Source organism: Myotis daubentonii, chromosome 1 (assembly GCF_963259705.1).
Source record: "Myotis daubentonii chromosome 1, mMyoDau2.1, whole genome shotgun sequence".
Taxonomy (NCBI): domain Eukaryota; kingdom Metazoa; phylum Chordata; class Mammalia; order Chiroptera; family Vespertilionidae; genus Myotis; species Myotis daubentonii.
The window spans coordinates 84,746,934-84,764,412 of record NC_081840.1 but is presented as its reverse complement, the minus strand read 5'-3'; positions in this window follow the sequence as shown (position 1 = coordinate 84,764,412).

Below are 17,479 nucleotides of genomic sequence, written 5' to 3'. Positions count from 1 at the left end.
CATAACTAATTCCAGTTTAGAAACTGGCTTTATCATTATTAATATTGAAAAGAAGGAAAAATATCAAAACTATATAATCATTGGAACCAGCTAAATTCCTCTCCTCTCCTCTCCTCTCCTCTCCTCTCCTCTCCTCTCCTCTCCTCTCCTCTCCTCTCCTCTCCTCTCCTCTCCTCTCCTCTCCTCTCCTCTCCTCTCCTCTCCTCTCCTCTCCTCTCCTCTCCCCTTTCTCTCTCTCTTTTGGTACAGAAAGTAGAAGGGCAGTTAGTATAGAGAAGGACTACCTCTGGCTTCCTGCTTCTCTGGTGACTTCCAAATAGCCAGTGCAGCCTCCTATTATTATGAAATCTGAGGGAAAGAACTGAAAGAGGCTCGCTTAAATTTTTATGTCCCAGAGCTCCAATTACATTTGAAGGAAAGCAACAGCATTTAGGCGATATTACCACATGTAAGAGAAGGGTACAAAAATGGAAATAATCTGTCAAGGATTACTTTTGCTAAATTTAGATTTTTGGAGATAAGGTAGAAAAGATCAAGGCTTTCATGTCTTATCCTTCCCATCCCTTCAATGCCTCACCCGCTACCCATATCTCTCCAGAAAGCTGATGTTTACAATTAATTTATTTTGTTTTGTGTACAGAAGCAGCCAGACCTGTTTGAGAGCCTCAAAAATATGATCCCAGAGAGTCATTCATCAGAACCACAGAGACCTTCACTAAGAGAACAGCATCATATTCTTGGGTTAAGCAGTAGGTAAAATCCTTTGCTTACTGTCTATACTAGGCAAACTTTATACAGGATCCCGATCCCTTCCCCATTGCTTACCAAATGCTTTATGGTTTATAAATATCTCATCTTACCAAATAAAGCAGGTAGATATCAATATGCATTTTATAATTATACAATTTAAAATGGGAGAATGACTGTTCACTGCCTGTAGGCAATGTCGGGTGGAAGGCCCACAGTGACATCTCCTGAGCCTCGAAACACCAGGGAGCTTTTTCTGGCTACTTCATAATGCTGGATGGAGCAGCATATACCTGTGAATGTGTCGAGTCTACAATGCCGCTTAGGCATTCCCCTAGGATTTAGAAATAGATTGCTTAATGACTGGTATTGGTCACTTCTTGGTTAGATTGTTCAAGTTGATTGCCTAGGTCAAGAGAAATCTAAGGTTTTTAAGATCAATGTAATTAGTTTGCTATAGTGTAAAAAAAAATGTTATTCACACAAACTATGCCACAAAAGCCTCACCAGATCCTAGTATTTAGCCAGGTGTCTTGCAAATACATATTACTAATTACAGCGGGGAGAGGGGAATAACACAAATACATAGTAATAAATAATACAGTGCACGTATCAGCATAGGTGAAGCGCTGTTAACAAAAACTCTCAAATCACAGTGGCTTAACGTAATGAAAATTTATTTTATTTATTATTTTAAAAAAATCTTTATTGTTGAAAGTATTACAAATGTCCCCTTTTATTTCCTATTGACCCCTTATAGCCCTCCCTCCCTCTGCCCCAGGCCTCCACAACCCTATTGACTGTGTCCATGGATTATACATATACACATACAAGTTCTTTGGTTGATCTCTCCCCACCCACTCACCCACCTCTACCTTCCTTCTGGGATTCCATAGTCTGTTCCATGCTTCTACATCCCTGTATCTATTTTGTTCAACAATTTATTTTGTTAGCTAGATTCCACATATGAGAGAGTTCATTTGATACATATGTTTCTCTAATTGGCTTATTTCACTTGGCATAATACTCTCCAGGTCCCTCCATGCTGTCTCAAAGGGTAAGAGACCTTTTTTTAACTGCATAGTATTCCATGGTATAAATGTACCACAGCTTTTTTATCCACTCATCTACTGATGAGCACTTGGACTGTTTTCAGATCTTAGCTATTTTAAATTGTGCTGCTATGAACATAGGGGTGAATACATTCTTTCTGATTGGCATTTCAGGTTCCTTGGGGTATATTCCCAGAAGTGGGAGCACTGGGTCAAATGGCAGTTCCATATTTAATTTTTTGAGGAAACTCCATACTGTTTCATAATGAAGATGTAAAGGGCCTTGGCATGGAGATGACACATATTGCTTTTTCTCAGGTTTTATTGTGAGAACAAGTCACATGACCCTATCTCGCTTCAGCGGGTCTGCAGATAATGGTGAGCACTAGCTGTCTATCACAGGGTACATCTGATGGACAGTAGCAATACCTTTGTAAACATAGAACAAGCCTTTTTATTTAAAAAAATATGGGATCTAGCTAGGACATACTGCCAGCCTTAGTCAACTGAATAATTTGTAAAAGAATCTCAGACACAATAGAGTGACTGTGAAATTTTCCTTTTGCACTATCTCATCACAACGTGCATTCCACCACTGAATAGCACAGCTGGGGATCAATATTTCTGGGTAGCAGTAGTGGGTTCACTACAATCCAGATTTTGTCACGTAGGCATACACTACAGGCCCTTGATCTGAGCCTGGGCAGCTGGTTAGGAGGGTTGTAAATATCAAGACAGTGCCATTCCCAATTGCAATGGCACCTCGTGTTTCATTTCTAGCTCCTTGGTGAGAGTGTTTCCTCCCACTGGCATGACATTTAGATTGTTGTAGTGGCTCCTAAGATGGGTGTGAGGAGAACAGAAAAGCTCCTTTGAATTGTAATCAGTCTGTCTCCAGACATAATGTTAGAAAAGATGCTTAAACAGCACTTTGTAAAGATGTTAAGAAAATATTTGTAGTGCTTCACACACACCTATAGACAAAAAACAGTTCTTGTTGCTGTAGAAGCAGCAACACTGTACAGCCTTAATTAAAGCATCATCTGACCTGTTTTTTTTTTTTTTAATGCTACAGTTGCAGGATCCTGCTGAAGAAAAGGATTAATTACAGATGAGCTGTGTGTCATGATAATTAACTATTGCGGCTTCTCTTATTTGCCACATTCTGGTACTTCTTCCGCTTTAGTAGATTCAAGGAACAAGAATTTTTATCACATCCCCTGCCTGCCCTCCCTGATGGGTTTGTCACACATAAATTTGCACGGCATACACAAAATATTGAGCCATCAGCATTTTTTAAGTCCTATGCACATTGGAGCAGGCAGCAAGCTTGTAGTAAGGCAAAAAGGTTCAGGTATAGAGATAGTAAAGGGATTATGAGATGGGGGAAAAACAGACTGAGAAAGGATCCAGGAGTGAGGTTGACATAAACTGGCTTTGGAAATAGTGAGCACATGTTGACGGGAGGCAAATAAATTGAATCCAAATGATCACGATGAGACAACAAGATCATCTGGCTCTGATCTGATTAAGACTTGGGATTTTCCACTTAATACAATACGAGCTCATTTATTGCCAAGGTCACATCGGGTTGTATGGCTTTCCACAGGATGTAGAACTTCCAAAGGCATTCATGGAAAGTGAGGTCATAATCCTAGAGAATTCAGAATTTCCTCCACTCGAAAGGAGTCTATTAGCATTGCCATTTGATTTCCTAAGCAAAGTGGCTAAGAGTATACACATCACCACCTCACAATTTCCTTTTGTGTTGATTTGTGCTCAACTCAGTAGAGAGCTGTGAGTAGTAAACCAAGGTATAACCAGCGATGGTTTTCTTTGACTTTGTGGCTTCTCCTTTAGGAATCGCCCATTTTGGTGATTTGATAGCTCAGATTATGGGCTGCAGTTTCTCCATGGTCACCTCACTTCTATAATTTCTGAAAATGGACCTCTCACATTCATTCCTTCAGGCCTTTCAATAGTGTGTGAGTGTATAATTCTCTGTATTGAGTATCTATCTAATCAAAATCCCTAAGGTGGCTTCAGTTTCTCTAATTACACACTGATTGATAGATATACTTTCCCAGAGTAGAGTTCTAATTCTGCATCTGGCCAATTTCTGTGAATAATCATGTATAAAGGAAATGTTTTTATAAATAGTCAAGTTTACATTTTTTTGAGATGTTATTTTGTAACATAAAAACATTTTAAAACATAAATTATTTCTCTCGACAAGATAACTTGCACATAAATACCAAACATACTAATCTAAGGGCACAACCAGAGTGATCCTATCTCTTGGATTTATCACATATCACTTTTTGGAACAAAGCAAATTATAAACAAACTAGAGGCCTGATCCATGAAATTCATGCACCCGGGGGGGGGGGGGGATGGGCAGTCCCCTCAGCCCAGCCTGCATCCTCTCCAATCCGGGACCCCTTGGTGGATGACCAGCAGTCGGACATCCCTCTCACAATCCTGGACTTTTGGCTCATAATAGCTCACCTGCCTGCCTGCCTGGTCACACCTAACTGGTTCCCTGACAGCCTGATTGCCCCCAACTGCCCCCCTCTGCCAGCCTGGTCACCCCTAACTGTCCCCCCTGCTGGCCTGGTTGCTACCAACTGACCCCCTGCTGGCCTAGTCGCCCCCAACTGGCCCCCCTGCCAGCCTGGTCACCCCTCACTAACCCCCTGCCGGCCTGGTCACCCCACACAGCCTATTGTTCAGTCGTTTGGTCATCCCTCACTAACCCCCCTGTCGGCCTGGTGGTAGGTAGCCATCTTGTGAGGGCATGAAGGTTAATTTGCATACTGCCTCTTTATTATAGAGGATAATTAGCAAATAAAGTGTCTTTTGATTTTCTAATGATTTAATTCTACCAAGCTATGAAATGAACCATACTGGATGGAGGTGGGAAATTTAGATTCTGTCAATATTTAGTTATGTGACCATTTGCTACTTTTAAAATTGTGTTCCCATATATTAAAATCCTGAGAGTCCACTCAGTGTCTTAGAAACCTTCAAAAATATCTCAATGGTTACATTTAATTGCATAAATACATATTTTGAAATAAGGTGCCAAATATGAACAGTCATAATTTGTGTTGAACACTTTTCAAAATGGTATATCTCAATAAAATATTTTTATAATGTAAAAAAATGCACAAAAATATAAAGACTATATGGATGACCTTGAAAATCAGTTCTGCATGATTTCCTGTCTTACAAACAGCAATGTTCTGCTTTCCTGGACAAATTGAAATTCACACATGCATGCAGTCTTATGTGTATGTGTACTGCAGTTAAGAACAACTGATGGACTCTGGTGGTGATAATTTAAAAATAACAATACTGAACATTTATGTAGTCTTTTCAAAATTTCATTGTAGATAGCCTTTTTTGAAAAGATATTGATTTTTTACAGAGAGGAAGGAAGAGGGATAGAGAGTTAGAAACATCGATGAGAGAGAAACATCTATCAGCTGCCTCCTGCACACCCCCTATTGGGGATGTGCCTGCAACCAAGGTACATGCCCTTGACCGGAATCAAACCTGGGACCCCTCAGTCCATAGGCCGATGCTCTATCCACTGAGCCAAACCAGTCAGAGCGTAGGTAGCCTTTTTCAGTTTAAATTTAGTTCAGGTAAACGTGGTACACACATACATTGATATACACATAAATAGAGGAATGTGAATTCTTCTCCAAAGTGAAACAGATAAATATATTATTTTAAAATCTCTCAGATAGGCTTAAATTAAAATACAAGATACTATATAATTTCAGGAGAGAAATTAAGAATGAAAATGTGAACTCTAACAATATTTTTTAACCCTATCATTAGGGCAAGAATCCTTTCTTCTACTTATGTAATATTTTGAATAGAGTAATCGTTACATTTGTGTAAATTTTTTTATTGTAGTAGCTATTTCGATCTTGGTAGCAATCCATTTGTTCATGTAGATGTCTTTTTTTTCTTTATGTAATAGTTACATAATTTAATTCTATCATTAAGTCTTCATAATAATTTTGAAGGAAGGAGTGTTTTATATACTTTACAGATGAGGAAACTGGCATCAGTAACTTGCCAAAATGTCATTTTATTATTCTTACCTTTTAAAAAAAAGTATTTTTAATCTTCATTTTATAGTTGAGGGAGCTGGAACTCATATAGGCTCATTTATTTATCTGGAGTAGGCCAGTAAAGTAGGAGATGGGGCAGGTTAGCTAACATCTAGTTCAGTCTTTTGCCCACTACAATGTGCCCCTATTTCTCATATATAGAAGAGTGTTAAACCTTGTTGCTTTCAACTTTCCCTCAAGCTTCACTGGTTAAGGAGAGAGTTGGCCAGGCTGGGGACTGAAGAAGGAAGTTCTCACCCAGGTCCATAGGCCCCAGAGCTAATGTATGATTGAAGCAACAAACCAGGTAAGGACTATAATGCTTGAACAAATGAAAAGGCAAAAATAAAAATGGTTTGGTGGCCATAAAAAAGGGTACTTCTCTGAGCTCTGACTGTCCCCACTGCTACGTTCTCAAATTCATTGCCGCATTCACCCCAAAGTCCCCTTTGGATGGGCTGATTCTAGGGAATACTGCAGGATTGCTAAAATAATCTGTTCTGGACAGGCCTGTTCCTAGAACATAGAGGACTCCTCTGACTGGCAACATGAGCTCAGGAAGGATTTCCCATCAGCTCATCTCACAATGGTGGCAGTGGAGGTGCTGAGAAGTGGTTGAATTTTGTATAAATTTTGAGGGTAGCATCAATAGAATTCACTGACAGTTTGGGTGTAAAATATCAGAAAAAGATAGAAGTCAAGGATACCTCCAAAGCTTTTGACCTGAGAAACTTGAAAGCTGGAATTGCTATCAACTGAGATAGGGAAAGGCTTCAGGTAGAGCATATTTCTGTGGGTAAAGAGAAGGAAATCAGGTGTTCAGAAGTTTCGTAACACTGGATTTGATTAGACATCTAAGCATACACATTAGGTAGGCAATTTGATGAATGAGTCTGGAGTTCATGAAAGGGGTCTAGGCTGGAGTTATATGTGTAGGAGGCATCACACATAAATGGTGCTGCATGTCATTTCTGGGGAAGTGAGTGAGGAATAGAGGAGAAAATCAGTCTAAGAACTAAACCCTGGGGTCAGGGAGAAGAGGAAGAACTGACAGAGAAGCCTGAGAAGTAATAACCAGTAAGGGAGGAGGAAAACTAAGAGAGTATGGTACCCTGACTGTCTCTGAGACATACTTAAGCAGTTGGGAAGATCAGACTTGCGGACCTGAGACTAAGTTATAAGAATGGAATGGGCTAGTGTTCCTCACTATAAGGGCTTTTTGATTGACATGATGTTTAGAGCAAGACCAATATTATGAAGCTTTGAACTAATTGTTATGGGCTGTGAATCAGTAAAGATGCTTGGGTTTAAAAGACTAGAAAATACAACTAGAACCAGCTTCAACAATAGAGAATATATTTTGGTTTATCTATATAAAATATGCAATGTTAATGTGGGCTTCAGGTGATACTTGATCCAATTGCTGAATAATGTCACTTGGAATGCGAGTTCTGTCTGTCACTGAGTTTGATTTTTCATAGAATTAGCTTCATTCTAAAGTTGGTTTCCCTCATAGTTTCAAAGCCACTGTCAACAGCATCCAGACTGGTGTTAAATGTTTATCATTCATATCATCATTTTTGATGGGACAGAGAGAATTCAGAGAGAGAGAGAGAGAGAGAGAGAGAGAGAGAGAGAGAGAAAGAAAACTTTCCAATAAGCCTTCAAAAATAACTAACCACATTTGCCCAAACTAAGTTCCTATCTATTTTGTGGACAAGAAGATAGGATACACAGATCTGGGTTAATTCTGCCAACACCTGCGACAGTGAGATTAGGAAGAAATGGAAGCTGTGAGATCCTCTACACTCTGTAAAATATCTAGACTTTCTGTTAAATGCCACATGTGTTTGAAGATGAAGGTTTGGAAGAGTGGTCCCTGTGGAACATTATAAAGAATTCAACAGACTAGGTAACTCCAAGACACATTAGTGTACTTGGACGAAGAAAATATGTTAAATATTCCCAGAGAGAGTGGCTGTTTTTCTTCAGTGAAAAAAAAAGTTATCATTGTGGACTATGCTCAGAATTGCCCGACTGTCAAGCCCCACCCCAAGACTTCCTGAATCAGAATGTTCAGAGATGGGGCTCAGGACCTGTATGATTAGCAAACACTGCAAGTGACTCATATAGTCAGATAGGTGGCTTTGGGAACCAAAACCTAAGGTTCATGCAAAGCTCACCTCCAATAATAAATAGTATCACAGCTTTGGTCTCTGACTTCAATACCAAGGGACAAAATGGCCTGTGGTCTGGGAGTTCAAACTCCACCAATGTGAATGAAGAGAAAAAATGCCAATGATCCCTGGTGACATATCACTTTCCTAGCAGATAACAGATTCTGCTGGGAATATGTGTTTTCCTCACCTTGCCACACTTTTTTAAAGATTGTGGATGACATGGTTTGATCCATGCATCTTTCCAAGTGAGCTTCATTTCAGAGTCAAAGAATTGATTAAGCATGACTGGCAGTAGCCCTACATCCAAATGTGGCTCTATAACCTGATAGAACTCAAAATCCTCATAGCTGTTTTCCTCTAGAGTCATTTATTATGTGCCGAATCCTGTTCTAAGTAACGCTTATATGTATTAACTCACTTAACTCTCAGCACAATCTTCAGAGGTAGGTGCTATTATTATGTCTATTTTATAAATGAAGAAACTGAGGCATAAATTGCCCCAGTGACTTCCTTACATTGACTCAGCTAGTAAGTGTCAGAGTTGGCCCCAGTACTGCCATTATGGATTAATGCATGGCAGTAGGGAGCCTGAGCTTAGGAATGCCTTTGGTGACATCAAACATGCAGACCACCTGTCATGCAATCACACAGTGTCTTGATTAATTCTGGACAACAGGGAGCTATTTTAAGATCATTTGGATTATATTACATTAGATAGTAACCATATTAAAACACGGGTAGGAGTGGACAGGATGGCAGGCCTATCCTGACATATTGTGATCTGACATTCAGTGTAACCAAATTTGTCATTGTGAAGAGCCTTCTAATGATAGAGACATTTTACATGTCTTGTGGGGAAGGAGTAGAGGCAATCTGAAGGTTAGGATCAGATTTATACCAAGAGAAATGGGGAAGTGGGTTGGTAAACAGGGCAGTGTCTTCCAGCCACAGCATAAGGGAGGGTTAAGGAGAAGCAGGCGATGAGAGGCAGGCAAAGCTGTGCTAATGTAAATCAATTCCTGGAGAGGTTCCAAGTCACCAAGGGCTGGGCGATTATCTCCACTGCTGGAATAGCTTTAGATAATGAAAGGTAACCATTAGACACAGAGTGAAAGTTATTCACCTTGTGGACACTCCTGCAGCATGTGCTTATGGCATATTTAAATAACAGGCCAAAGTAAAATAGAACTCACTTAATTCGGAGTAGCTTGTTGAGAAACACCAGTCTGTGATTTTTTGTGTGCAGTTATTTTATTGGTAAAGAGTAACACTATTTTATTCCATGCCTTAAGGTGGGTGGTACTTTAGGTTTCTAATCTAGAAATCTATTGATCAATGAATCCATTGATTGATTCACTCATTCACCTAACATTTATTGAGTAAGGAGAAAAGATAGATGAGTGAAAATGGCTTGGGTAGTTTAATTTCTCCAGAAATGTCAAGCAGGTCATGATCAAGAAATTATCTGTATCAGCATCTGACATTGTCCTGAAGAAATGGAGAAAAAGGCTTTTGTATGTAGCCTTGGACAAATAATGCTCATTTCCCCCCATAAAACAAGACTGACTTTGTTGTTACCAACCAGATGGCACACTTTTCTTTTTTATCCTAAGCATAACCTTTCTCTTTGTTTCTATGCTTTAAGCCAATTTAGAACCTTTCCATTTAGTTTTTTCAGTTTCCTCTGCCTATCCTGCAATAGCTCCTGCAAAGACAGCTTGTTTGCATCTTACTAACTGGGGTAACTCAGTCACCATTAGTGCTTACTGCATGATAACTACCATTGCATACTAATGGCATGCAAATGCTTTCCAAACATCTATTCCTGTCACAGGTTTAAGTCATATACTCTTATTTCTGTGTAAAAGATGAAACACTAAAGGTTTGGAGAACTACATGTCTTGCTTAAAGTCACTCTACTGGTAAGTGGAAGAGTAGAATTTTGAAATCCGGGCCTCTGTGGCCTTAAATCCTTTGTCTTTTATGCCGTTCCACATAGAGTAAATACTTTGAAATTCCTTTCACTTTATTCATTTCCTTTTAAGATAATAGCCGTTTTATTTATTCCTGCTGACTTTCCACAATTATTTTCCATTGCAGTGACTTATTGATAAGTCTCTTCTTTGGAATTGTTTTCTTTATAGACATTAACCTTCAAGCATCCTTATTTGTATTCAAGGGGAGACTCAATAGTCTTTTCTCTTTATTTCTCTGCCTCACTTGACGCTTTTACTACAAGTCTTTTCCACCTAACTTTCTTTCTCCTCCCTACCTATCATCTATACCCTTTAGTTCCACAAAGAAATGTGCTGAGGAAAACAAGAAAAAAACATTTTAATGTATTTTGGGATAGGGATGGATAAAGTATTTATTGTCAAGGTACCTATAGGAAATGCAGGTGTGTACGTTGTCTTTGTTGTTAGATTGCATGTTCTCTAAGCTCATGGAATCAGGAGTGGTGGTGCTGTTACATTATCCAGATTTAAACACTGAATAGAGATTCAAGAGTCAGGTGGAGATATAAATAAACCACAGGGTGCAAGAAATAGTTTCCATCCATTTGGTCTTTGTCCTTGGTGTTAAAGATATCTACTTCAGAATGTTGTATAACTTACAGGACCAAATAATATTCTAAAAAGGAAGCTTGGTGGTACAGGCTATGTAAATGCACAGGCTGAAGGGGATGCAAGTAGAAGCATCAACAGCTGGTACAAGTGGGCTGCTGTACACGAACGTGGTTAAAAGATGCCATTAGAATGCAGGGCTCATCCCAACATTGCTCACCACTTCTCTGGGCATCAGTATTCCTTCTCTTCTTTCCTCATGCTGGATAAGCGGAAATAACCAATCCTTATTTTTTATGTAAATAAACTCTGAATGTTTGGTTCTGAGACCAGAGAAGAACCTGCTGGACTCCAGTTCTCTTTTTCTGTTGTTGTTGTGAAATAATGACATTTCTTGGCTATGAGATTTTAATAATTTTCTAGGGAATCCTTATTGCTTAATTGGAACATACCAAATAGATGAGAAAGCTTTGGGAGAGATGTTTTCTTTACACCTTGTTTTTCAGCTGTTACACACTGAATAGGCACACTCCATCGTCTGTCTTTCAAACTTGGACATTAGCTTTTTCATCCCTTCCTGTTTGGCCCTGCTCTTGCTGCCTTGCAATGTCATCTTCACAATTGCAGCAGGTACCTAACTATCCTTGCCTCTCACCATGTCCTTCTTCAACTTCTCTTCCATAAGATTTCTTAGTGATCTCTATCTTGAGCAAATTTAATATTTCACTCTTCTTATTTTTTAATTCATTTTTTATTTAGGTATAGGTGGTATACAATCTTATATTGATTACTAGAGGCCTAGTGCATGAAATTCATGCACAGAGGGAGGAGGTCCCTCAGCCTGACCTGCACCCTCTTCAATCCAGGAGCCCTCAGGGGATGTCCTACTGATGGCTTAGGCCCGCTCCCCATAGTTCTCTGCTCTCTGGGGGGCCTGCCTGCTCCACACCACGGCGATGGGCAAGCAGGCCCTGCTGGGTGCTGCCTGTGGGCTGTGCTTGCCTGCTCCCAGGTCACTGCAGCAACGGCCAAGCAGGCCCTGCTGGGTGCTGTCTGCGGGCTGCACTTGCCTGCTCCTGGGTCGCCCTGGCGATGGCCAAGCAGGCCCTGCTGGGTGCTGCCTGTGGAGTGACAGTTAATTTGCATATTACTCTTTTATTAGATAGGATTTTAGTTTCAGGTGTAACTGCAGTGATTTGACATTTTTATATCTTACAATGTGATCACCACACTAATTATAGTAATCATCTATCACCATATTATTAATTATATTCCCCTTCTCCTTTTCACCCATCCCTCCACTCCTTCCTTCTGGTAAGCATTGATTTGGTCTCTTGCCATGACTGTTTTATTTGTTTATTTGGTTTTGTTTTATATTCTACATAGAAGTAAACCATATGGTATTTGTCTTTCTCTGACTGGCTTATTTCACTTAGCATAATACCCTCTTCCATCCATGTTGTTGCAAATGGTGAGACTTCATTCTTGTCACTGCTGCATATTTCACTACACACACACACACACACACTCACATCTTCTTTATTCATTCAGTTATTGATGGACACCTAGGTTTTTTCCATATCTTGGCTATTGTAAATAATGCTGCAATAAAAATAGCGGTATACGTATCTTTTCAAATTAGTGGTTTTCTTTTCTTTGAATAAATACCCAGAAATGGAATTGCTGGGTATGCATGGTATATCTATTTTTAGTTTTTTAATGAATCGCCATACTGTTTTCCATAGAGGCTGCACCAATTTGCAGTCCCACCAACAGTGTCTGTCACTCTTCTGCTTAAAATACTACTACTACTACTACTACTACTACTACTACTGCTACTAATACAGTGGCAACCTAATATCTTTCTTATAAAACTTTAAATCTTTAATGTAACATACAAAGTACTTCATAATCTAGCCTCCACTCCATCATTTTTAAGCCTTATCTCCTGAAAACCCAACACCTTCTCGCCACATCATACACCTCGTATTTTAATCAAACCAGACCACTGGATATTTCCTGACTGTACTGCATGTTCTCCTGTTTTTGGTACTTGTTACTCCTGTATAATGGCATTTTCTCCATTTTCAGCTTGGTGAGATGCTCACACTTATATCTGCTGTCCACTCCTCTGTGAAGCCTGCCCTGTCAGATCCAAGGGAAAGGTGGCAACTTATATAGCCTACTCAGTTGCATTGGCCTCCTCTGATGTCGATTGGGAGCCTTTGTTCATTCATGCGACTGTAAACTCCTTGAAAATGGGGTTTGGATCCTTTCACCTTTGGTCCACAAAACCTAGCACAATGCCTATAATGGAAAAGGTACTCAATAAACATTTCTGAATAAAAATAATAATTTGGAACTCACCTAGAAAGTAAAATAAAACATAAACAGAATGTTTATGATTTTATAATAATGAATACAAAGTTTGAAATACTTCATGTCTCCCCAAATAAAATCATGAAAATACCTGTCATGTATATGCTGGCTTATAAACCACAAGTCAAAAAGCACAAAATGGCTGTTTGTTCCATTCTGAGTGCTACTAAAATTGATCAGAGGATCAGATAGTGATAACCTAAGCCTTCCATTTTAAGTTTCCCTTAAACCTTTCCTCAGTGGTTTCATGTATTGGTGATTATTGCCTGATTCAGTCATTTCACTAGCAATTACAGAATGGTGATAAAAAAAAATCCTATCACTCATTTCACATTTATATAAAATTCTTTTAAAAACAAAGGAAAAAAACAACAAGCAAAAACCTCTGCTCACCAAATATGGCTTTTTGGTTATCCTGAAATACAGTTCAAAAATAATGCTCATTTATTGGCATATTTTAGAGCAAAGAATTAGTGCCCTAGTTACTTTTGGTGGTGTCCAGTGTACATATTTACTTTTGGATTTAGTCCTATTATTTAGTATCAGGAAATGTCCTGAGTACATAATATAATGTCCCACCTTCCATTCTGTCCATAAAAATTGTCAGTCTTTGATTCATGTTACTCCTTCAAAATCAAGGAATTGTGTAATGATCTTCAAAACAAGTCTGTAATTGATTTCTTATACCAATCAGCCAATCAAGTGCAGGAAAGACCAATTACCTTAACAGCTGGCACCGAAATTCCTTTGAGGGAGAGATCAATCTTTGCTTAGGAAAATACCTAGATAAATTGCTTGGGATGGAACAAGGGAGGGAGGAATTGAAAGAGAGGAGAGAAAAAGAAACAAGGTGGATGGACCTGGAGATTATTATGCTAAGTGATGTGAGCCAGACAAAGACAAGTACCATATGCTCTCACTTATATGTGAAATCTAATATACAAAATAAACTCACAAACAAAACAGAAGCAGAAGCATGGATACATGGAACAGACTGACAGCTGTCAGAGAGAAGGGGCTGTATGTGGTGGGGACTGGATGATAGAAGGTGAAGAAATTAGCCAAAGAACCCATAGACCAGCGGTTCTCAACCTGTGGGTCGCACCCCTTTGGCGGTCAAACGACCCTTTCACAGGGGTCGCCTAAGACCATCCTGCATATCAGATATTTACATTATGATTCATAACAGTAGCAACATTACAGTTATGAAGTAGCAACGAAAATAATTTTATGGTTGGGGGTCACAACATGAGGAACTGTATTTAAAGGGCCAGAAGGTTGAGAACCACTGCCATAGACCCAGACAACAGTGTGGTGATGGACAGAGGGAAGGGGTTGGGGGTTGTGTGGAAGTGAGCAAAGGTGGGGGGAAATTGAAGACATCTGTAATAGTGTCAACAATAAATAAAAAAGGAAATGAACATGGTTACATGGCAAGAACCTGAAGCCCAAATGATTAAAATTTGCTGAGTGAATTTTTAAAGAACAGGGATATATAATGTTTAATGTTACATTGTTTATGGTATAAACTATTGGCACCTCTCCCAAAAGTTTAGTAAAGCCTACTATATAACACTCAAAAGCCTAATATAAGGAAATAAAATGTTTAATGGAGCCCTGGCCAGGTAGCACAGTTGATTGGAGCATTGTCCCGATATGCTAAGGTTGCAGGTTTGATCCCCAGTCAGGGCACATACAACAATCAACCAGGCCTGGCTGGTGTTGTTCAGTGGTTAGAGTGTTGGCCCATGCACTGAGGAGTTGAGGTTTGATTCCTGGTCAAGGGCATGTACCTGGGTTTCAGATTTGATCCCTGGCTGGGTCGAGGCATGTGCAGGAGGCAACCAATCAATGTGTCTCTCTCACATCAATGTTTTTTCTTTCTCCCTCTCTTCATCCTTTCTGCTCCCTCCCCTTCCTTTCTTGTGGTCTCTCTAAAAATCAATGCAAAAATGTCTTCAGGTGGGGTTTAACCAAAAAAAAAAAATAGAATCAACTAATGAATGCATAAATAAATGGAACAACAAATCAATGTTTCTCTCTCTCTTTCTCTCTCTCTCTCCCTTCTCCAATCTCTCTCTCAAATAAGCAAATTTTAAAAAAATGTGTAATGTATTTTAAGGAGAGAGGAGCCCAAGGAAAAGGTCTAAGTTTCATGTCTGTGTCGATACGGTATAAACAGAGACCATGCAAGTGGAAAAGTGAGATGATAAACTGAACCAACCAAGCAAAGAAAGGAGTTGAAAACCATAAGTGGCTCTGAGATCTGGAGCCTCCTCAATTCACAAATTCTGGAGGAATATTTTGAAAATTCCTTAGGAAATGAAAAAGCAAATTGAGGCAATTATTTTCAGATCTTAAGCCACAAGGTGACATAGCCAATACCAAGAAACTATATTAAATGTGTGTTAAAGCTTACAATACAATTTACTAGTAGTCATTGTCTTTTCTACCTTCTTTCACCACAGCTTAAGGCTGTTCCTCTTGTCTGGTAATGGTATCCTAATTATTCTTTTGTTTCAGTAATATCTTCTTAGTTCTGCAATCAGAAATCTATCCCCACTTAAACTTGAAGTTACCTTCCTGTCAGGCATTTTGATCATGCCAATTTCCATTTGGAAAAATTCAAGATGGCTTCTCTCTCACCGTGGATAAAGTCTGAGATTTTAACCTCAGGCTTTTATGCTCTTTACAAAATGCCCTGAACTAGTTTACTGACTTGATTTTTATCCACTAGGTTGGCTGCTCTGACCATTCCAAGAACAGTGAGTTCAAAGCCTTATTTTGCTGTTCATGTTATTCCTACCTTTAAGTTTTTTGAAAGCAAACACTTTGTTTGAAATTTCCTTCCATTTGCCCTCAATTCCCAAGTAATCCTTTAAATAGTTAAAATAGTGAAAGTTAATATTTGCTGCAATAAGTTTGGAGGATTAATTTATGTAGAACATTGTCACTATATTAGTTATCTCTTGCTACATAACAAATTCAAGATGAAGAGTATGTGTTTTAGAAAGATGGGAGACATAAATATGTTTGTCCCTGATGGTATAGAAGAGGGAGGGGACAGTGAGATTGGATTGCGAGATTGGATTTGCTTTCCAAGAGGAGGTGTGGCTTTAAATAGGAATGTGGGTAGTTTGTACATAGTAAAAACAGAAAGCAGAGTATATGGTGCAGACACTGGTCATTGAGAAGATCCGGTGGTGGAAATCTGCTACAAGGTGGGAAGAGAAAATTTGGAAGTTCTCTTATTAGTTCTTCAATTTTCTCAGTGAAGTAAAAAACGAAGTCATCAGCTGAGAGTGAGTGGATAGGTTAAAATATTTGAAAGGAGTTACCTGTGAGGAGGGGAGCAAATGGACTAACTATTGAACTATATAGTATGATTGCTGGGCACCATTAAAGACCCATTTAAATTCAGAGTAAGATCATTCAGCTATGTTCAATTGCTTACGTGTAGGTTTCAACTAGGAAGAAAATTGGAATTATATAGGCTTGTGATTTGGTCAAATGACTATAATGAAGTGACAGTGAGGCGAGGAAATTGAAAGCATATACAAGGGAGTTAATGTAATGATTGACCATGAAATTTACAGTGTTTTATGAGGGAAGATAAACTTCCACAGGAGTGAGGGGTAGCAAAAATATGGTAGGATTTATAGATTGGAGACCCAGGTTGGATGATGTTATTGCTTGAGTTGGGGTACCCCAACATGGTTGTTTGAGATGGAATAGGTGATTCAAGATCATGGAGAGGCTGAAATTACTAGCAAGGCCTAAGGCAGTGATGGCAAACCTTTTGAGCTCGGCGTGTCAGCATTTTGAAAAACCCTAACTTAACTCTGGTGCCGTGTCACATATAGAAATTTTTTGATATTTGCAACCATAGTAAAAAAAAGACTTATATTTTTGATATTTATTTTATATATTTAAATGCCATTTTACAAAGAAAAATCAACCAAAAAAATGAGTTCGCGTTTCACCTCTGACACGCGTGTCATAGGTTCGCCATCACTGGCCTAAGGCATGACCATTAGTGTTAGTGGCTGATATAAGGTGAAATGTAAGGCCATTGGAGTAGAGGTAAGGCAGCAAGACTATTGGATAGAGTGACAATGAAACAAAACGTTTAAACTCTTCAAGACATGAGAGTGGTGATCTGGAGGACAATAATTAGAGCACTAATAAAGGAGCAGCGGACACTAAAATCTAATGACATGATATTTAAAAGACAATGAAGTAAGTTGGACACCAAAAAAAAAAAGAAAGTTAAAAAATTATTCATAAATTAAGGACAGACTTTTATAAAAAGAGAACAAGTTAAAAATAAAAAAAAACCCAATGTGGTAAAATTAAAAGTATCCTTGAAAAAATAAAATCCAATAGATGGGCTGAAATGTAAAATGAGCAATATAAAGAACAAATTAATG